At 38.7% G+C, this 23,606-nt stretch overlaps 1 long non-coding RNA gene across 2 annotated transcripts in view; it reads left to right on the top strand.

Moving 5' to 3' along the window:
* The first annotated feature begins 5,948 nt into the window (after positions 1–5,948).
* LOC144006677 (uncharacterized) overlaps positions 5,949–23,606 on the top strand; it is a 47,723-nt gene continuing 30,065 nt past the window's right edge. The window contains exons 1-3 of one of the 2 annotated variants that reach the window (XR_013279899.1): positions 5,949–6,226; positions 11,402–11,575; positions 23,409–23,440. This is a non-coding gene — a long non-coding RNA (uncharacterized LOC144006677). The remainder of the gene's footprint in view (positions 6,227–11,401; positions 11,576–23,408; positions 23,441–23,606) is intronic. The other variant, XR_013279898.1, reaches the window with a different exon arrangement.

Genomic DNA, 23,606 nt, shown 5'->3' with positions numbered 1-23,606 from the left:
ATCAAAGTGCGCATTATGGGTAGCGGCGTGGTGCATTGTGGGTAGGCGAAACTTCCAAACGCTCATTGCAAATGAATTGGATCCAATGGAATCGGCTCTGATAGAAACGTTTCGACCGCTGGAAAGTTGCTGTTTTGTTTTTTTTTACTTATTTTATTTTTTTATATATATATTATTATTATTATTATTATTATTAACATGCATAGCATGTGGTTTACTGACATCGAGGAAGTTTTTGCAAGCGTTAAAGTGTACAGTTACGCAAAGATTGTCGCCACTCTAATCTCCGCCTTTCAAATTGATAGGGTAGTTGGGAGCCTTGTTTTTTTTTTTTTTTCGCGCATGCGCAAACTTAATACGCACTTCGGTTATTTATCTAACAGCACATTATTGTGCCATGTCTATTTTTTTTATAATTCATTAAGTGTTCCATGCTTTATCTTTTTGAACTGTGAAAGCTTTCTGCCACCCATTAAACCTCTCATCGTGAGCTTTATGTGCTCTATTAGCTTTCTTCTCTCTCTCTCTCTCTGCCGCTCTTTTTTTTTTTTTCCCCTCAGAGTTACTCAACAGGTCTGAGTTGTTTTGGTAGAAAGCAGTTGCGCAATCAAGAGCTGGAGCCCTGCAACGTCTCACGCACGCACGTTGACATGGATCTGTTTTCAATAGTACGGCTCTTGATGAACAGTGAAGCGTTGTCAATCGCACAGTAGGATGAAGTATTTAAACGCGACTTGTTGTTGACGTTTGTGTGTTTTGTGTTTTGCATTGATGAGCTACTTTCTTGTTGACAGTTCAAGTGGTGGCATGTTTGATCAATGTCAGGATCCTGCTTCAAAGGCATGCCAGTGCAATAACGTGCGATTATTAATGCGAGCATTTTTGCCCACTCAAGACAAGCCAAAATAAATACTCTAATCATTCATCATTATTGCAAAAATTGTTGGTGTTAAGAGGTGTGGTGAACTCGTGAATGGTTTGTCCAGGTTCGCATACAATTAAAAAAAAAAAAAAAAAAAAAAGTTTCAAGCTAATATACTATTGAACCTCGGCACCTTAAGGTAACAAAAAATGTTAAAAATAAAGATAAAGTTACATTATTAGGACTTTAAATTATGCCAAAATATGTTTAATCAACGGTAACTCCGTGTATGCTAGCTGCAATCGGCCAGGTTAGCTAATCTAAGACATTTGCTAACAGAACTCCATTTTTATTTTATTTATTTTTTGCCTAGTACGGTACTACCACTTTTTTTTTTTTTGTCTTGTCTGTGTTTACTGTCAAAATTGGGTTCCCTCTGGCACCGTGCTGGCTCTGACAGTTGACTATGACAGAAGTCTGGTTTTGGGTAAGGATAGTCTTCTTGTTGTCTGTGGCGTTAGCTAGCAAGCACATATTTTCGGTTTAACCTCCATGAATATGCTGATTGGTTTTGGGCCCCGTATGCTATTATTTGGTCAAATACATAAATAAATAAACATCCCAGCTGTTTTAGCCCTCTGTCAAAGAAATAATATTACTTTGTTGCCTTCTGGTAGCATCCTGCAGTTTGTCAGGTTTTAATTGTTGAAATTATTGCTTACGCTTGAGATAGCATTTTGTTGCTGGTAATTGAATGCTCCATTGAAGTATGTTTTTGCTCTCCCTACGCAAAGCTACTAATAGCCACTGTCTTGTCTACTTTGCCGGTATTTCGTAACATTTATGTAAAGAAATATATACGTTAAAACCCAAGTTAGCATTCGGGAAAAGTGCTAATGCGCAATTTTTATGGTGTTGCTTTATGATCCTCTCCATTTTAAGTGCTTCTGGCATCTAAATGCAATAAAATTATGAAATTTTCTTTTCTCCGTTCGGATTCACGTTATTTTTATATTTAACCCCCCCCCCCCCAAAAAACGTTTAATTTATGAAAATGATAAAATATTTCCGAACCTGGTCAGTTTCTAGTAGTAACGAGTCAACGACATTATTCACCACCAGATGGCAGACATAGTGCTTCAACTGTGTCAACAGCAGCAAGAGCAAATTAGATGATTAAAAATAGAAGGCAGCTCATATTTTCATTGAATTAATCGGCAAACCAGTGTGCCTAGTTTGCAAACGAAATCACAGCATTTGGTTCATTTGTGTTTGCTTCACGAGAATAGATTAAAGTGCATTTTCAAAGGACACCTCTAAACCTAATAATGGCCACTATAAACCAAAAAAAAAAAAAAGACAGCTTCTCAGCCACTTTTAGGTGGGAGCATGGGAAGTATGCGACTATGCTCATAATTCAGAATAATTTTCTAAATTCTTGATTTATATTGTTCCATAAACTTAAGCAAGGCCTTCAGAGGACTTCATTAACTTTGCAAGCGAAGCAAAAGGTGCATGGGAGGAGGGTAAGGCGAAAACACGAGCCGGGCGATCCGGATCCGAAAGTCCCGAGTCCTGAATTGTGTACACGACTGACACTTCCACCGGATGGTGAGCAGCATAGCTTGATGTCAGAATGTCAGAGAGTCCCCAACCCACCTCGCTGCCCACTGACACATTCCTGACAGACCTGAAGTGAGCTCTGTACACATGCAGGCACTCCAGAGGAAGTGGACTCGTTGAAGCTCTCATTGCAACCGATTTTTTTTTTTCCTTTATTTTGCTTTTTACCAACAGTTCACAACATGTACAGTAGTTTTACAGTATCCTACGTCATATACTCAAAAACTGCACACATGATGGGCACCTTCTTGTTGTCAGTCAGTTTCACAAGTATTCAGACAATTTATGATTTTATCTCTTTCACACACACAAAAAAAAAAACCTGGCTATAGGATACCTTCATTTTCAGGGGCTCATGAGTATTTGTACAAAGTGACATTGTAAATGTAATCATAGTAATCACCAGATTCAGGTACGTTTACCGTACTCTATGGAATCGCTTTGCTTGCAGCTCGTTTTGTGGGTCTTGCTGCTTTCACTTTTGTTTTCATTAAGTGAATAACAAGCTCTGCTTCATTCCTTGGCTGCTTTTATCTGCTCGCATCATTCTGATACAAGTTGACCTTGGTTAAAATCATTTTCAGCAGCAAAAAGTTAATATTTTGTCCTGAATGCATAACTTCATTAGTTTTCATGTGCATTGAATACCTTTAAATGCTATTTATTTTTATTTTTTTCCCCATTTGCTGTCCACTTAAGATGACATCACCTGTGCTGAGGAAGCAGGGAATGACCAATCATGGCTTTCCTGTTTTCTGGGTTTGGTCAGTAAACTGACTACAACTACTTCCTCATCGCAGGTGATGTCATCGTCAGTCGACAGCAAGTGGAATTTTTTTTTTAAAAGTTATTAATTGTACAAGAAAAATCATGAAATTATCAAATTTATTCTGCACAAAATAACTTTTTACTGCTGAAAATGTCTCAATGAGTCAAGTATCCCTTTAAAATAAAAACTTTTTTTATTTTTTTTATTCTTTTGTAGTATTCAAGTTCGTTCACAAAGATTGGGGAATATCAAAATAAAGATATTTTTTTTCCCCCTTGGTAGTCAGGAGGTTAGCATTGTGTTAACTGTGCCAATGTTGTGGAGCCCCTCGTCTGTTTTGTGAAAACGTCTTTGAAAAGATGTTTTTGGGAGATGAGGGTGAACAACATAGAACATTTTACGCACCAAAATTCAATGAACTAAAATCGTGTTGTGCTTCCTGCACCAATTCTTAGACGTAGTTCCAGCAGGGCAAATGTTTTAAATTGTCAATCTTTCCTCGTTAACTCATTTGATCCCAATAACGTGTAAATACGTTTTTTATGGTTGAAGTGTCCCAAAGACGTATTTATACGTTTTTTTTTGTTTTTACGCTAGAGCATACAGAAGGCTTTGATGCAGCCTCTCAACTGCAAAGAACAGTTGTAGAAATGGTAGTTATTACGCAAACGGCCAGCAGGTGGCAGCAAAGGAGATCAACCAGAGCCATGTAGAAAAAAAGCTCAATGACTTACAATTTTAAATAGATTTGTGCAAACTGATGAAACTTAGCTCTCTTCTAATACTAATTGCTTTAAAACGGAAACAGATAGAAACATACTTTTTCTTCCTGATGAAAGAAGAGACTTTAATCTTTTTTTTTTTTGATAGGTTCCAGGCTTTTATAGCAATTGAACACAACATTCTGTGGGCCTTGCAAAATCAGTCAAAATTCAGTAAAACAGCCGTGAGCGAACGGGAGAAATACAAATTACAGATTTGTCTAAGCATGCAACAAATCATCTTTTTAAAACTCCCTAACAAAAGTGAGTGACATTTGCCTTTCGCAAGCACAAAAAAAAAAAAAAAAAAAGAAGAAAAAAAAGACTCACGTTGCACACAGACAAGACAAGAGATGACCTTGGCGCTCCTGGCGCTGTCAACTCGCAAGACCTTCTCCCTCATTGTTTAGTCTTCCTCATGAAATATTTAATTCTGCACCGAAAGTGGAATCTGAGGACACTCTTATCATTTTCCTGTCATTACCCTTCATCTCGCATGCTGATCGGACTCGTCTTTTTTTTTTTTTTTTTTTCCCATTCCAGACAGACGCTGAGAAGAAATCGCCCCTGGCTGCACAACAAGCATTTTAAAACGTTGTGAGCCCCCCCGGGGAAGGTCAGCGCGTGCGCTCGGCGAGGCCTTTAAGTGTGTGACGACCACGTGTTTATTTTGTAAACGACAAGAGGATGTGGCGAGCCGCAAAAGCACCGCGAGCTCTCCGAGAGGAGCTGCTCTTCGACGACATTTTATGTTGCAGGTTACCGAAGTGCATTCGAGGCTTATATTGTCATTCAAGTTTACAATTTAGAGCACGTGTGAAGGTCACACACGCTGTTCTGATTTGAGGCGCTTGTTTTGCTTCGGAAGTGAATGAGGGCAATTAACGGTTGTGGAGCAAGATCGGACTTTTTAGTGACGTTTTGATACGTAACTTGAGAAAAAAAACAAGTACAGTGTTCCCTCGTTTTCCGCTGGGGTTAGGTTCCAAAAAATACCCGCAATAAATGAAATCGGCGAAGCAGTTAGCTTTATGTTTTACAACTCTTCTAAATGTTTTAAGGCTCTAAAATCCCCGACCGCTCAATTTATACACTTTTCTCATCATTGAGGCATTTACATGTTCTCACATTTCTCTCTTGTTCAAATATTGACAATGTTCAAACCTTCAGAAATTTTATAAAATGGGTGTATTACTGTAAAAAAAAAAATATATGCAAAATTGCACTTTAAAAAAATCCGCGATACAATGAGACCGTGAAAAGTGAACCGCGTTATAGCGAGGGAAGACTGTACTTTGAGTTTTGTCTATGAGCCATTAATGATTAACTCCTCACAAAGCTTTTGCTTTTGTCAATTTGTGGCCTCAACCACTTTTTGTTGTTGTTGTTCCTGCCGCAAGCTGTCACAATTTGAAACCCGCCACTGTAGTTTTCCCCCCCTGGACACAGACCCAAGTGTTGCGCAATGGCTTCTCAGTGACCGCACGCTTAATGGTTGGCCTGACACACGTCCCAGTAGCCGGCCAACAGCAGAAGAGAGCCTGGACGTGTTTTTTTTTTTTTTTTTGTTTGTTTGCTTGGGTTTCCCGGGAAGTTGAGCTTCTCCTGCGCGAGCCCGTTTCCAGTCCACCTGACTTCCATTTAATCTCCGCCATGATGTAAACAAAAGGATAAGATGGCCGCGCTCGTGTTCCAATGATTGAATTGAGAGATCTTTGCTGGCGTTATTGTGACTTGACGAGTTGCGTAATATCACCCGCCAGCGGGCCAACAATAATGGAGCTGTTCTTGTATCAGTGTGCTGATACGGTTCTACCCTTACGGCCATGTCCTCTAAACTCAACAACAACTTCTGTCGAAGGTCTTCTCGCTCGCTCGCTCCCTCCCTTTCCCCGCAGAGCTCACTTGCCCTCTCCCACCCTTTCAAGTGCCGTTTGGTACACTTTCACTCCTCTTACCTTCTCAAACTCCTCCGTTTCTGTCCCTCCCTTTCTCTCTGTTGTAGCCCCCCTCACCCTTCTCTCGTCTTCCTTGTTTTGCTCACACTCTGATAGCGTGTCCCTGCCATGTGGTTGACTGTCCCTCTCTCCGGCCTCAGCAGTACACGGCAGAGGAAGGCGCCGTTGGGTTGGACTCGGCATCCCCTCCTTTTTGGGGGGGGGTGGTGGTGGTGGTGGGTGGCGGCACCTCCTTCACTCCGGCTTTCACTTGGTAAGAGAACATTTTTGTTGACTCTCCCCAACAAGTTGTGCACTGCTGGTTGTAATGTTATTCGCTTGCCTCTGTGTGTGTCAGTGTGTGATGTTTGCTGCTGTGACGCAGCTCTTAAAAAAAAAAAAAAAAAAAAATGTCTCGCTTGGTGCTCTGCTGGTGAAAGATTTTGAGGGTGCGTGTTGGCGTGAGTGCGTTTGAGAGTTGGGGGCGCGCAATGAGGTAAGGGAAGGGGTTGTGGTAGCTGCGGTGTTTTGACAGGCAAGTTCTGGAACAATCGCACTCGCTGACCCCTCTGACTGAATGCGCACGAGGATAAAATGACTCGCGAGCCCGCCTACCACAATCACCCCCCCCCCCCTCTCTCTCTGTCACTCACTCACTCACTCACTCACTGTGTTCGGTCCCTTTCTACTTCTCTCCATCTCCTGGGAGTGTTTTTTTTTTGTTTTTTTTCGTTTTATACCAAGGAGGTCTTCACTGTTGATTAGATCAGCGAGCAGACATCTGCTTGTGTTTGCTGCTCATCTGTCACCAAAGCTGTCAGACTCATGTAACCCCCCCGTGTCCGGTGGACCTGAACTGAAACCACTTACACGCACCGCCCGCCATCGAGCTGCTTTTTTTTTTTTTTAAAGCCCAACTAAATATTCCCTCCCACATTGCAATCTCGAGTTTTGCCCGGCTCACAGTTTTGAGAGGCGTTTGGAAGCGGTTTGTCGCCATCTAGCGAGTGTAGCCGGCAACTGCAGGTTTGGGTGTCATCGGGTTCACGATGAAACTCTGTGCTCCTTTTGCTGAGGCGGCTCTCATGCATTTTTTATGAATTGGATTGTTTTGAAAGGAAGGGGGTTTGCGTTTGAGCCCTTCAACAGATTAGGCTCGTGTGGTTATTTTAACAGCATTTTCCACTTTTTATCCATCTTTGCTTGAAAGTGATTTTACAATGAGAGATATTTAATTAACCCCTTGCCATGAGGGCAATTTTTCAGGAAACGTCAAAAAAAAAAAAAGGTGCACCCAAAGTAAGTTTGAAGCTGTTTTTGAACCATTGGGAGTATTGCATAATATATATTAAAAAACGATAATTTGATAGTTGTGAATTCTGTTTTAAGTGTTATTTAAAAAAAACACACTGCTTGGCTGTAACTAACTGACCTCAGCTATGTCACATCACTTTTCAGGCAGCGTTCCTGTGCTCAATGAAAACAGGAGTTCAGGACCTTTTTTTTTATATTCCATTCAAAATATATATATAAGTGCTCTATACATCAGTGAATTAATAAAATTGCTGACGGAAGAAACGTAGTCAAATGCAGTTTATCATATAAACTGAAGGCAATGAGCAGAATATTTTGCAATTGTCTTTAATTTAATACTTTATTACGGATGGACTTTTGTTGTTTTTACGATCTACTAATAATATAGTAAGGTTTATGTTAATGAGCAATGGCGAGTCAGTGGTATTTCCATAAGTGGCCAGTAGAGGGCACCAGAGATCCTTAAATGAGAGCTGAGAAACCGATCAGGGTGCAGTCACCATGGCAACTTGATCTTATACAGCTCAAACATCCTTCTACAACCTGTTTTCATTCTTGCGCCCCCTAGTGGTGTGGGGCTTTATGTTTTTGGAAGAAAAAAAAGAAGTTCTGAACTGTACATGCAATTGTGGCTCCTTTTAGCTGTCTGCTAACATTGATTGCATGTTATCCTACTTCATTAAAGTTTGCGAAATCTCAAACTTGGCATTTCTCATACAAGGCCACCTAAATGTGGAGCAATTTCACCTCATTTTCTCACTTGCAATACATCAGGCGTGTCCAAACTTTTTCATTTGAGGGCCACATACAGAAAATCAGCTGCTGCTAGATGACGTCACTTCTGTGTGACTCACTTTCAAACGTCATTATTCCGGTTTATATCAAAATAAATCTACTAAAAATCACATTTAAAATCATCCCCAAAAGCTCATGCATTAAATTAATTACCAAAAACTAAAACGAAGGGCATGTTTGCTATAATTATATTTAGATTTAGTTAAGTTTTGTAAAGATAAAATGTAGTTTCAATTAGTTTTCGTTTTTTTTAAAAAGTATATATTTTTTTTATTTTATTTTGGTAACCATATTGTTTTTTTAATTTTAGTTTTAGTGAACTAAAATAACTTTTAATGGCACCTGTTTTTCGACACCCTCCCTTCTTACTTTGACCATCTCCAAACATTTTTGTTTTATTTTATTTGAACTGAGTCAAATGCCGTTTTTAGCACATGTCGCGGGCCACTAAAAAAAATTGGACGGCGGGCCGTAGTTTGGATATATATAGTTTATAGTTTATATAGAAATAGCTTGAGATTTTATTAATAAATAAACATTTATGACTACATATACATCCAAAAGTGCAGCAAATCGGTACGGTTGAGTGTTAAATCCCATTTTGTTCCGTGCAGGTTTGAATGTGAAAGGTACAATCCCTAGCTAATAACACACCCATCACCAATTAACTGCACACATTTATTTTGTTCAAGTACTGAAGAGTCTCCAGTAGAGGGAGTTGCAAATCATGACTAACTGAAGTGGACAGTGGTGGCACTTCTCTTGTTCCTTGACTTGGGGGGATTTTTTTTTTTTTTTTTTTTTGTCTGTGCGTCCCGCTGAGATCATTGTACACGGTCAGAACTGGTTCTTGGAAAGGGATAAAACCATGCAGCTCATGCGTAGCCAGAAAAAAAAAAAAAAAAAAAAACACACACACACACACTATTTGGCACAACATCAAGTGTATTTTAACCTGCTGTTCCCAGGGAGGAGGTTGGTGGGTGGTGGGTGCCTCATTCACGGACCATCAAAACTATAAAATAGAGCAAGAGCACCACCGAGATCTTGTTTCACTTCGGGTGGGGGGGCACAGAGGTGTGGATCAGAACGCTCACTTAAATTCAAAGTACCACTGATTGTCACACATTGCTCGAGACGAGGGATGTCAAAATTGGTGCGCTAATTTTGAGTTAATTTAAAGCTCCCTTAATTAACGCCACTATTTTTTATTTTATTTTATTATTTTTTTAAAAGACGTCATTAATGAGTGCCCCTTACTTGGAAAGCATGTACTGCATTTGTGTAATATGAATAAAGCAGTAAAATCTACCCGTTTTTAATCCATCTCAGGGCGGCGGCCATTTTTGCCACTTGCTGTCGACTAAAAATGACATCACAGTTGTGCACGGCTCAGGTGACGACCGATCGCAGCTCAGCTTGCCAATGTCACATGACCAAACTCAGAAAACGGGTGAAGCGCGATTGGTCGATTCCTGAACAACTCTGATGTCATCTTCAGTCGACGGCAGGTGGCAAAATGGCCGCCGCCTGAGATGGATTAAAAACAGGGGTGGATTTTGCTGCTATTTTTAGACAAGTGGGGCACAAAGAACACATTAAGGTCAAGAGTGTCTTTTGTTGACAACTTTAAACGAATATCGGTTTGAGTCTCTCTTTTTTTTAAATGTGAATCCAACAACAAATCGGTGCAATCAAAAGGAGTTCACACGCCACATCTGTCAAGTCTTGTCCTGCCTTGCCTAATAATCGAAGTCCGGGACTTCTCCCTCCGCCCGAGTTTAGCCCAGATTGCTTCGGTGCTCTGTTGCGTAATACCAAACGGCCCCAAAGTGCGTCACAAGCACCCTTTCTACAGACGCGTGCGTGCGTGCGTGCGTGCGTGCGCGCGCTTAAACAAACGCAGCGCGCAACGTTACACTGGCTTCCATTGTGGTCCATTCAACTGTTACTAACCTGTTTGATTATATCTGTCAATCATCCGAGTCCATTCAAATGGGTGTACAGTAAGTATGGAGAGGACCTGCGAAAACCACATGGCTTTTGATTCCTAAATGGAGTCTGATCAGTTGAACAATTTTGCATGATAGTGTCAATCATATTGTCATAATGATTCTGCTTTTCTGACAACCATCAATACCGCATTATAATTTGTGTGTATGCGCTTACGTGTTATAATTAGCCATAATTACCATTTATTCATGCAAATTAACATGATGAATTTGTTCATATGTTTAACTCATTTGCTCCCGTGTAAATACGTTTTTTTTATGGTTTACGCGACCCAAAGACGTATTTATACGTTTTTTTGTTTTTTTTGTTTTTTGTTTTTTATGCTAGAGCATACAAAAGGCTTTGATGCAGCCTCTCAACTGCAAAGAACGGTTGCAGAAATGGTAGTTATTACACAAACGGCCAGCAGGTGGCAGCAGAGAAAAGGAGATCCTTCACTCCTGGAAGTTTTCTTGGATTTTGACTGATTTCGCAAGGCCCACAGAATATTGTGTTCTATTGCTATAAAAACATGGAACCCACCAAAAGAAAGATTAGAGACTCTTCTGTTTTTATTTGTATTGGTTTCCATTTTGCAGAAATTAGCATCAGAATATAGCTAAGTTTCATCAATATTCACATTCCTGATGAAAACACTGAGAAAAAGAGCTTGTTCCAACATGACCCTGGCTGATCTCTTATACTCTGTTGCCACCTTCTGGCCGTTGCATTAAATAACTACAAAGCTTTAAGCCAACTCTTCATGTCAGAAGCTGCCTCAAAGTCTTCTGTATGCACATCCATAAAAATAAAAATAAAAATAAAAAATACAAACAATGTGTATATATGTTTTTGGGAGTGAAGGGCACGGTATTAAAAAACGTGTTTACACGTCTTTGGGTTTGAATGAGTTAATTAAATCTCTGGTGCAATAACCTTATTTATTGATTGGTTGAATTATTTTTTATTTTATTATCTGTTCTTATTGCTGCTGGACATGTAAATTTCCCAGAGGGAGCCATCCCAAAGGGATCAATAAAGTCAAGTCTAAGTCTAAGTCTATTAATTTCCTTGTTCTCGTATACTTATGGCCCCGCTTGTTTATACCAAGCTGTGTCACGGTAGTTTGAGACTATCAAACCGCCTTTTTCTTTTCTGACTTTGTGGTTTTGTTGCCTTTTTGTTAATCTATTCAAACAGGGACTTATTTTTCACATTTTGACTCACCGTCACTTTGAATCTGATCGAGAGGGTCTTTCTCTGACTCAAAACTTTTTCCAGAAGGGGATTCACTCCTGAAATGATTTTCGTTTCAAAGGACTTTCCCTTCTTCTCTGCTTCTACACAGCTTCTGTGTGGCCTGTGAGCTTTTGGATTCTCCCCAAGCTGCTGCTGCTGCCAGGCAACGCTGAAGTTTGAGCACGAGGACACGGGAAGACGGACGGGCTCCACATCATGGGAACGCCGACTGTATCTGTTGTGTGAGCTCATCCAAAGTCAGCCTGGAAGAGTTTTTATGTGGGTGAGTACCACTTGCCAGTTACAGTTAACATTTTCTAAAAAAAACAACAAAAACAAACAAACATTTTTCTGTGATCACTGACATTATCACGTGAAAACGTTTTTAGATTTCAGATAACAAATATAAAGGAAGCGACATTATGGCTGCCCTTCAAAAAGTAAACAAGAAGATTGTTTCCCAGCTAAAATGCAATTTATGCCCTGGTATGAGAAAACAAATATACATTACGTTTTTTGTCATTCATGATTATTTGTGTTATATTTGCAAATGTACACAAATGACCCTTTTCCTATTTGAAACTTGCAATTCATGCGAATACAAGTGCAGTCAAACCTCGGTTTTCGAACACTTCTCAACCAGAAAATTTTAGAATTTTATGTCTCAGAACTCGTCCAAGAAATCGGCTCTCAACCAAACTGGAAAAAAAGCCGAGCGTACCTGAACGCGACTCACTCGGCAGCTGAGTTAACTCGAATGCTTCCTCCATAGCACGTTCGTGTTCAAAGTTCGTTCGGAGCAGACCTGTTCATTGTTATTTACAAAAATCGTTTTTTTTTAGTTTTGCATCGTGTATTAGCCCCTAATCGTGGGACCAAAGAAAGCAAGTGCAAGTGGTAAAGCTGGTGAAGAAAAGAGGAAAGTAGTACGCAGAACTATTGAATTTAAAAAAGAAATGTTTGCATTTTGGTTTTTTTTTTTCACCATTTTAGATAGGATATCTAAATAAAACTGTCTATTTCTACCCTTTTCTATTTATGGTAAACAGTATACAGTGCAATATGGTGTAAAATAAAACGTTTTTTATACTTGGAACGGATTACAATTATTTACATGAATTATAATGGGAAAAATTGTTTTGGATTTCGAACAAATCGCTTTTAGAACAGCCTTCTGGAACGGATTATGTTCGAAAACCGAGGTTTGACTGTACACTGATTTTAAAACAAATCAGCAAGAAAAACCCCAATAGGGACTACGAGTTTCCCCCCCAAGCAGTTCCTGGTCGGTTTCACACCTCTAACCAACGTTGCAGCTGCCGTGAGCACGTCTACAGTCTGCAGTCATTTGAATGAACGGCCAACCAACATTTTGCCAGTAAATCATGCTGTAAAAAATAACTTGCAGGCTAAACTTTAGAGCAGGGGTGTCCAAACCTTTTCATTTGAGGGCCACATACAGAAAATCAGAAGCACGCAAGGGCCACATCATGTTATGAAGAGAAATTGTGTTTAGTCCTGAAAATTGTACAAATAATTTATTTGTGCTTTTGCATATTTACACATACAGAAAAATAGAAAGTTGCAAGGGCCACTTTGTTTTTTTTTTTAAAAGTTATTTATTAACACATTCAGTGCCAGACCAGAAAAAAAAGCATAATTTGACGTCTTTTTTCCGTCAGTGGCAGTGAATGAGTTAAACATGGTAAAAATCAATGAAGCAATTCTAAATTGTTTCTATAATGTGCAGTTACTTATTGAAAACTGCTAACAGTCACAAGGCAAAGAGTGACCACTGTGTGCCACTATAATAGAAACTGAAACTGAATTATTAGCTGCAAATTTGTGTCTTTGCGTAGCTCGATATGCTTAATCCACACTTTTTTTTTTTTTTTTTTTTTTTTAAACAGCATTGAAAAATACTTCAGCTCCCCTCCTTCTTTTCTGTCCACTCCTAAGTGGCCCACTTCAAACGTCACTGCCGTGCAGATGGACATATTTCACTGCGCCGCGCACAAACGCGTGCAGAGGCAGAAGCTGTTGAATGGAGCAGCTGCCACGTCCCTTTTCTAACGACGACAAACGGCAGATTTCATCAAAGACTAGTTTTAACAAGAGAAAAAAAAAAAGGGGTGTCAAGATTAAGCAACACCAGCTTCTGGGTAGCAACGCCAACTGAAAGTGATTGTTTTGGCATGTTGCTGCCATGGTTGCTTGCTAACCTCAAATTATCCAGCTACATGCAAATGATTTTATTGTGATGAATGCGATGGGATTCTTTTGGTGGGGAAATACAAGTTTGGAACCACAATTCCCCCCCCATTTCTGTCTGTTTATGTAATGATGTCAAGAAAGTAGATCAGAAAACCTGTCTGTCATTGGAGCATACGTTAACTCTTTGACTGCCAAAAACGTTTAATGACGTATTCTAAAATCCTAACGAATGCCGCCAAAAACGTTAATTTACGTTAATATTGCGTTTGTTTGTTTTTTTTCTCTCAATGGGCAGCACAACGTCTTGTACAGCGCTGCCTTGTCACTAAACAAAATATGTTAGTGTCAAAGTCACTGTTGTGCAAAAAATGTATCTTTTCGCAAAAAAGCTTGTTTTTCTCTGAATATTTTTTATATTTTCGCTTATGTCCCTCCAATGACCTAATTTCAAATGGTGATTACTAAAGAACGGAATAAGGTAGAAATCCCAAAGAAGTATTTATACGTTTTTTTTTTGTTTTTGTTTTTTTGTTTTAATGTATTTTTTGATGTAGCCTCTCAACTGCAAAGAACGGTTGCAGAAATGGTAATTATTACACAAACGGCCAGCAGGTGGCAGCAGAGCAAAGGAGATCAGCCAGGACCATGTAGAAAAAAAGCTCAATTACTTACAATTTTAAATAGATTTGTGAAAACTGATGAAACTTGGCTCTCTTCTAATGCTAATTGCTGCAAAACGGAAACAGATAGAAACATACTTTTTTTCCTGATGAAAGAAGAGACTTTAATCTTTATTTTGATAGCTTCCATGCTTTTATAGCAATAGAACACAATATTCTGTGGGCCGTGCAAAAACAGTCAAAATCCAGTAAAACAGCCAGGAGCGAACGGGACTGCAAAATGTGAAAATGGCGGCGAGTGAATGAGTGAAGCAGCATTTCGGAACCACTGCATTTCTTGGCAGCTCTTTTCATTGCGTTAATTGAGGCCCTTGCCCTCACCTTGCCACCCGTAAAGCCCCCCCCCCCCCCCCCCCCATCGTCTTCGCGTCTCGGCGCCGTAAACCGACCAAGTTGTGAGGATTTCTTCCCCCCTTCAAATCGCTTCCTCTGTTTCGCCTCACGCTAAGCCTCCCCTAAATCACTCTGGATCCATCGTTTTTATAGCTACAAGTGGCTTTTGACTGCCACATACGGTGTCAGTGTCTTTGCTTCCTTCACACCCAACTAGGCTTGTTAGCACTTCTTCAACTTGAACTCTCAGACTATAAAAACCAGGGATGCTACATTCCACATGTGCAAGGCAGATTGAACTTGTTTGGAGGTGACGTTTGGTTGTTCAAGCACGCTGACTTTATGATTTATATATCCATAATAACGAGGGGTGTCAGGCAATTAAAACGACTTCAATAGTTCATCACAAATTTTATAGCTGTTCTAAAAGTCCAATAAATAGTATCGTACTCTTCTTAAAGCAGTGCTTCTCAAATAGTGGGGCGCCGCCGTAAGTGGGGAAAAAAAATTACCGGTAAACTAATAGAAGTATGGCAGCATTGTTTAGTCATTGATATAATAATTCATAAAATTTTGTTACATTAAAAAAATATACTGTCCTGTAAAAAAAAAAAAAAAAAAAGTGTGATATGATTTGTGTTTAGGTCATTTTTCTGCCACTAGATGGCATAATTGCATTTGTAAGATGCTGGTGACAGCTCGTTGCATTTTTCTTTTCATATTAAGAGCTATCTAATCTTTAACAGGAAGTAACTTGTGAAATTCAGCACATTTTAAAATTGTAAAATACAATTTATTACTGCAAAATTTCGACCTGGACGTGTCTGCTGCATTGTGACTGGAATTCCTCCAGTCCTTTCCAAGTAAGGGGCGGCCATTCATCGCATGTTAAAAAAAAAAATAGTGGTGTGAAAGGAACTTTAAATGAACTCAAAAAAAATGAACGCACTAATTTTGGCACCCCTAATAATAACCCATTAAAATTTGCAGAACTTTTGCTCACGCAAGTCCATTCTGTTTATTTTTATTATGGGCCGTAATCTCACAATTCTGTCTTTGAAAACATGACTCATTTATTTATTTTTTTTACACCCTTTGGAATCGCAATGCATAATTGTTACAATTTGCAAATAAACAATGCAGTCACGTATTAACAAAACAATAAGTCTCCTGCTCAGCCGTTAAAGTAACATCTGCATTTTCAAAACGAGAATCCTTTTGAATTGAGATTTATTGATATGGCGAGCAGAGGCCTGTGTTGTCTGCACATGACGTCACAGAGCGTTAACTTAAGCGCGAACAGCTGAGCGTTAATTTCTACAAAAAAAGCTTCCTCCTTAATTTCGGACCCCGACAGGCCTTATTTTGCAAGCAACCACTCATTCATGTTAAGCAAGCACAAACGTCCGTCCCAGGCCGCACCTTCGTGCGTCACAGCTGCCTGCTTTCACAACTTCATGACTAAGAGAGCAAGAAATGATGCTCTGGAATTTTCATCTTCCCGCCATTTGTGTCCATTTTGAAATGCAACTTCAGGTTTTGTAATAGGGAAAAAAAATTCAATGTGTTGAGGATGGCGACTTTTATGCCGTGCAACAGCTTGATTGACCCAATTGTCACTCAGGTTCAGGAAATGGCAGCGGAAGAAAAAAAATAAAAAAAAGCTTGACTGTCTTCACGACATCTATGTTTTATAAATAAATTGTATCATACAGTTACAAATTTAAAAAAAAAAAGTCCCTTGAGGAATTACTGGTTGATTCAGAAAACTATTTCCTGTTGCTAAAATGTTGAGTGCTTCACCACTGACATGTTTTCCTTGACAACTGAATATTTAAAAAAAATATACTGCCTGAAAATAAAGACAAAATAATATTTAAAAAGGAAGTTAACTGCCCCCCCCCAAAAAAAAATAAAATAAAAATAAATAAATACATAAATTAAAAAATAAATAAATAAATAAATAAATATATATATATATATATATATATATATATATATATATATATATATATATATATATATATATATATATTAGGGTTGTGAATTTCCTAGTAAGTTAGTTAAGACTTATTAGTTCCTAATAAGTCGATTGTTGAAATTTAAAAAAAAAAAATTTTTTTATTTAAATTTAGAAAATACTAATCAGTAAACTTGTACAGTGTAAGATTTGTATGAAAATGTATTGTTTATTTATCTGAAACTTCAGTCTTATACAGGTTGTAATCTGTTTGAACAGCGTTGAAATCAAATATTAAGGCTTAATGTTCCATTAATAGAACATTCTTCCATGCTTAAGGTGTCAACCCAAAGACGTTTTGGTGAATATTTTTCCATCAAAAATGGATGTTTAAAAATCAATTTGGCCGCCTATTGAATCGATTTGAGAATTGTGCGATGTGATATTGCGATATATTGCCGAATCAATTTTTTTACATCCCTAATATATATATATATATATAGCGAGTCAACAATTTATGCAGACAAGCACTTCTTCAGGCAGTTTTAGTTGAGTATCTAAAAATAGGCTTATTTCTGTTCCTAATGTAATGTTAAACCAAGAAACTGAGTCCCATCGTGTCAGTGCATAACAGCCACAGAAATGTGCTCCTAAACAAGTTCGCTTCAAAAAACATGGCTTGCATACCACAGATATGCTTTCGTGCTTTGCTAATAAGGTTGCTCTTCATTAATCGCGAACGACGACAAACGTTTATCATACGGTAGGACGGCAAGTTTTGTTCTTGTCCTGGTGACTTTCAAGACGGCGGCGCATCTTCGTGCGCATTCGGCATCCAAGCGAGAGCAGATTTGAAGTGACGTCGCATGCTGCCGTCTTAAAACACACCCGTTGTCTCGCTCTCCCTCTTGCTCTCGTTCATTCTTTTTTTTTTTTTTTGTCCCACTCTTCCTATGCGCCTCTTCTTTCTCACGCACTCTGTCCATCTCCCACTGTGCATTACTCGCTCTCTGATGCCCCATCTTTTAAGCGTCCTCCGCGTGTGATTGGACAGCATCTGGACGAGCCGCTCGCGCGTTTCCGTGACTCGGATGTTTCCATCTTTTCCGCCGACGTCCCGGACCGCCACTTACCTTTCCCCCGCTACGTTTAAAAGGAGAAACCGAAACATTGTTGGATTTGGACTTTTATCTCAGCTGGATGAAGAGTAGTGGGACGTATTTGTCTATTAGCAACCTTAACCTGACCTCGTACGCATTCCCCACCCTTTGGCTTGCCGGCGTTGCCGTTCTGCTCATGCCCGAGTGCTTTTTAGGTGGCAGCATCTTGACTTCACCACTCTGGTATTTCTGTTAGCGTTCGTGCGACAACTTCCTACCATGAATGCCGCGTGATGCCAAGCGGTCTCGTTTATTTTTATGTTATTTATTTTTTTTACACTACGGCTATTTCAAGAATAGTGAAGTCATGCCGTTTGTAAAATTGCTTTTATCCAAAGAACGCGGGACCTCCTCAACATCACCAGATGTCGTCTCTGGGAATCTGAGAGAGTCACTTCCTGTTTTGAGATTTTTTTTATTTTATTTTTTTTTTAAAAGTCTCATTTTGAAAGGGTTAACAGGCTGTGAAATCTTGATTGCCAACTCCCAGGATTGTATCTCCTGTAACTCAAATCAGGGCCATCTCCACTGGGCGTATGCCTGCCCCCCCCCCCCCCCCCCCCCCCCCTCCCCAACCCGCCCGCCCTACTGCACTCAAAGGCTCACTGTGCTGTGGTTTGCCCAGCTCTGTCACGTGACTTCTCTGAAAGTGCCCCCTCCCTCCTCCTCCCTCTTTATTTCCAGTAAACCGTTTGAAAGGAGGGGGGTGACTCAGAGTCAAACCAGCTTCCTTTTAACCACAGCTTGTTAAAGAATTTGTCAACGTGGACTCAGGGGTACATTTTTTTTTTTTTTTTTTTGTGCGAGGGAGTGATAGGTCTTCTTCTTTTTTTTCTTTTTTTTTTTTTGAAACGGGACAATTAGATTGCGTCAGGATCCACTTCCTGTGTCAGAGCGAGCGGGCGCGGGGCTCGTCCGGAGTTTAATGAGATGAACTTTTGTCGTCGTCTCGTGCCGCCGAGACGCGTGTCGTCTGTGTGAAAGACTTTCATTGAGAAAAAAAAAAAAAAAAAAAGGGCGAGGAAAATGTGTGTGGGTGTGTACTTGTGTATATGCTATGCATAGATTTTTCCTTGTCTGACACTTCCCATTTTCCACATGGATTCTTATAGTGTCTCGTTACCTTTTCTACTGAATCAGCTCCACCAAAAAAAAAATATTTTTCATGACGTCACCATGAAGAGTCTCGAATCTGCAGGAAACACACTGTGGAATGCGATTCAAAAGAAAAACAACTCCATTTTTTTCATGATGAAAAGCTGCCGCACTTTTGAATAAAGAAAAACCTTTTCCTTGTTAATTATTTGTGGTTTCAGGTTCATAAAACTTTGATTCCTCCCTGGGGATTTTTTTTTTTTTTTAATCAACTGTCGTCACTTGGCAACGCAGATGTTCAAATCGTATTAAACGTAATGTTCCCTTCTCCCGCGTCCTCGCAAATTTAATATGGGACTTGCTTCTTCCCTTATCGTTAAAAGTTAATATCGCCTCGTAGCAAAAGAATGGAGAAAATGACGTCGGGAATTATGTGATGTCGTGATTAATGGCTGGGTGACAGTTTTATCAAAAGCTTGGGGAAAAAACAAATCCGTGCGTCCACCATGTGTTTGTCGTCTGTCGCCATTTTGCTGAGCGTATCGTCTTCTTCCCGAGCTTGAACCGAAAACCTCCGATCATTTTCATGACACGGCACTCTTGACGAGCTCTCGCCAGATGTGACTGCGAGCCCGTGGGCCGCTGGTGATGGGGGGTCAGGGTGTGTGGGCGGGGGGGATTTTCGGCAAGCTTCGGCAAACCGCCTGGAGAAGTTGGCGATTTTCTTAAAACAAAAAAAAAAGTCTGGATGTCTGAACCCCAGCCATCAGAGAAAGAGAGAGGACGCTCCAGTTTAGAATTGCAAGAGAATAAATAGTGCTGTGACGACCCAATAGTGTTCGAAAACGATTAATCGACTCATCAGATTCATTTTCATTTTGCATTGAAGTATGTTACAAAAGCATTTTTCACCCCTGATTACTCTTTATTAACCAGTGATTGATGTTTATTACTTCATATTGATTGATGTAAGTGACGTATTGATGCTACCGGTTTGGTCATCGTTTTCCAAAGTAAAAACAGATGTTTGCAAATATCTTATTTTGATTAAACTCAGGAGATTTTATCAATGACCATGCAAATCTGTGATTAATTACTGTTGATGTGATGAAATCGGAGGATTTGGACAATTTAGTTTTAAATTAACTCATTCAAACCCCAAAAAAACGTATAAATACGTTTTTTTAAATACTTGGTCTCTCGCTCCCAAAAACGTATTTATATGTTTGTTTGTTTGTTTGTTTTTTTGTGTGTGTGCTATAGCATACAGAAGTCTTTGATACAGCTTTTGACATAAAGAGGTCGCTTCAAGCAATTGTAGTTATTACAAAAAACGGCCAACAGGTGGCAGTAGAGTATAAGAGATCAGCGTAGGCCATGTTGCAACAAGCTTTTATTCCCAGTGTTTTTAACAGGTATGTAAATAATCATGAAACTTAGCTCTCTTCTAATGCTAATTGCTGCAAAATTGAAACAGATACAAATCTATATTTTTTTCCTGATGACAGAAGAGGCTCTAATCTTTCTTTTGGTAGGTTCCATGTTTTTTTTTTGTTTTTTTTTTTAATAGCAATAGAACACAATATTCTGTGGATCTCGCAAAATCAGTCAAAGTCCAGTAAAACAGCTGGGGGTCGCTTCAGTGAAAATGGCTGGGAGTGAATGAGTAAAAAAAAAAAAAAAAGCACCAAACGTTTACTCAGCTATTTAAATAGTCGATTCATTTGATGAGACTACTTGCCGATCGATCGATCGATCGATGGATTTTAATTTTGACACCTCACGAAGAGAGATAACGAGAGTGTGAGGGACAGTTCCTCCCCAGTAAATCACAATGTCACAAAGCTCGCACCCCCTCCCATCACCTCCGCGTGGACACGATTGTGTCACGCACATTCATGCTCTTGGTATGAGCCAAAAAGCCCCCACGATGAGTGAGTGGCAACCACGCACGCATGCGTCAGGAAACAAACACGGTGTCACCGCGACACGGATTGCAGGTTCCGCGCGGCTCGCCGGCGCTGGTGGTCAGGTGCTCCCCAGCCCAGACGCCGTTCCTCATTGGCTCAGCAGTGCAGCGCCCATGCGCATTCCTTTCCCTCCTCGTCCGGCAGCTGAGCGGCGCTCGCTCTTTTCTCGCTCCCTCACAAACGCGCAAGGGGGACAGGCTGAAATTCAAATGACCGGCTCGTCGAAGGAGGAAGCGTCTCGATTGGATACGAGAGGAGGCTGAAATTCAAATCGCGAACCAATCAGATGCCGTGTCCCCCCCCCCCCTCCCCTTCCACAACCTTATTAGGCGACCTCCCATGTCTCTCAGATTTCCTGTCCGCTGGGTTGCACCCCGCGTAGGATGTCATCAGCCTTGTACTGGTTCTGTTGACCATATTAGGTCAGATCATGTATTGCCACCTCCCCTTTTTTTTTTTTTTTTTTTTTTTAATTAACAGGATGCTTTGGAGGCTGAGGCCTTCTTTTTTGAAAGAAAACAAAATCAATTTGTTTTGCTTGACCTTAATATATATAAAACATTCTTTTCTTCTATCATTTTTTTTCCCGTCTCCTCCTTTTATCGTGTCTTTGTACGATGTGGTGCTGTTTTATGTAAAACAGCAACAACGTGTTTATTTCGATTCAATATCTCAGGCCAAGCGCCACAAACTATGCAGTTCGTTTTGGAATGTTCTAAATCAACAAGTACAAATTTGCTGCATGAAAAACATCTAAAAACAATACCAAGTGAAAAAAAATCCTCTACATTTAATTAAATGTAACTTTAATAAAATAAAAAAAATCATGTCTATCTTTTATAATTAGTTGAAAAAAATATGTATATGTTGCTTATCATAATAGAAAAGTAAACTATACAAAGTAAGGTTGGTAAAGTATTTTTTTTTTTTATGTATTAGGGTTTTTTTCCCCCCAGATTTCTGAATTCAAATGTTTATAATAGGCCAAACTATTATTTATGTATTTATTTTGAGTTGAATAATTCCAAATTGTCATTACACATTGTATTATTGCCTGTCTATTTTAATTAGAGCTTGACTCAAACATTCAGAAAATGTATCTGTTGCCTATATTTTAATTTTTCAGTATTCATCTTTATGGTGAAAAACATTCAATCTCATACATTTATTTTATCGAAATAGTATCAAAAATTGAGCTGCAACAAAACATTACTGAATCTACATTTTTTTTTTTAAATGATCACAAAATGATCCTTAATAATTGGTAACTTTTGAATGCAGGCTAATATTTCTAGAAAGAAGAATGACATCATTTTAATTTCAAACATTGAATCAATAATCCGTTTTATTTACCTTGATATTGATGGAATTGTGCCCTCCAAAAAAAAAAAGAATGTCGGTAATTTCCTCTGCATGCAAAAGCCCCCCCAATCCCCCCCGTGTGTTCCCAGAATTAATACGAGCAAAATCCATAAAGATTAAGTCTCCCCTTCCCAGAAAAGGTATATTGGGGAAAGATCTGTGTCATTGCTGTGAAAAGAGTCTTTTGTGGAGCTGTCAGGAGGAATTGCGCATTTCAGACGAGAAGAATTTGTGAGTCAGCGTAATGACAAAAGTCTCTCTTTTTTTTTGTCTCCTTCCTGCAAAATTTGCAATTAAACATTGGCGAGGGGAGGTCAAATAGATGTGTGATAAGCAGTTAATCGTTCTAGTACAATAGTGTAACATGTTAATCAGTTTTAGAATTCTAAAATTGCTAAAAACTTCATTACAATTTGATCATTTCTCTTAGGAATTGCTGTGATATTTGTGCTTATGGATCGGCATCAATTAGGCACAAAACTTTCATCTTTGTATTTAAGTATTTGAATAAATGATTCAACTATTTGGAAAATGATTATTAAATAATTTATTTCGTTACAAATTCAGTCATTTTGTTTAAGCTGTAGTTTCACACTTGACATTTCCTTAATAAAGCTTTAAATTGGGAAAAAAGATTAATAATGCAGTCTTAATTATTTAAACAATTTTTCTCTTAATTTTAGTGCACTAAACTATATCAAAATAAACTCATAATGTTCAGGGGTTCGTAAAAAGATGAACATATTGACAAATCAGATTTGATCCTTTCAGTCTTTTCTTTATTTAAGAGGAAAAATCACAAACATTTCTCGTTAAAATAGAAAAATGTTTGTGAGATTTTCAGCCATTATTCGTTTCATGATGATATGTGATTATTTTTTAGAATTTAAATGGAAAGATTAGAAGCTTTCAAAATAAAAAATAAAAAAACATTCATGTTCAAAGTGTATCTTCAGCTTTTATTTTGTATTTGTATTGACTGCTTGATTCGTCTTCACCAAATAAACTAAACTAAACATTTGACTGAAAACTGATTTTTGATATTTTCTTGAAGTTGTCCCAATTTTCTGAAATGGATTTATGAAACCAATGAAAAGGAAAAAAAATCCATGAACATGAAATAAAAACAAAATGTTATCACTAATTAGTTTGACCATTTTTTTTTGGTCTAGAAAAATGATTTAGTTCATTTCTTTGACAAATATTCTCCAATTTAAAGATAATTTGAAAATACTGCCTAAGTGATGTGGAAGTAATGAAGTGCATCAGAAGCAACTTCATCAAAATATCTTAATATAAAAATGCAAAATATCAATTCATGTTCCTACTTTCTCCTTCTCAGGACTTCATCCTGCAAAGAAAATCTTCCCAAAGGTCAGTAAAACCAAAATCCAATTTTCTTTTTCTTTCTTTCTTTCTTTCTTTCTTTCTTTCTTTCTTTCTTTCTTTCTTTCTTTCTTTCTTTCTTTCTTTCTTTCTTTCAAAATTGTGTTATGTTGTGTATCAAAATCCCAGTTTCATATTTTACACTCAAATTTAC

This window comes from Festucalex cinctus, chromosome 18 (genome assembly GCF_051991245.1).
Source record: "Festucalex cinctus isolate MCC-2025b chromosome 18, RoL_Fcin_1.0, whole genome shotgun sequence".
Lineage (NCBI taxonomy): Eukaryota > Metazoa > Chordata > Actinopteri > Syngnathiformes > Syngnathidae > Festucalex > Festucalex cinctus.
Note: the sequence above shows the minus strand (reverse complement) of the source record. Positions and strands in the feature narration are given on the sequence as shown.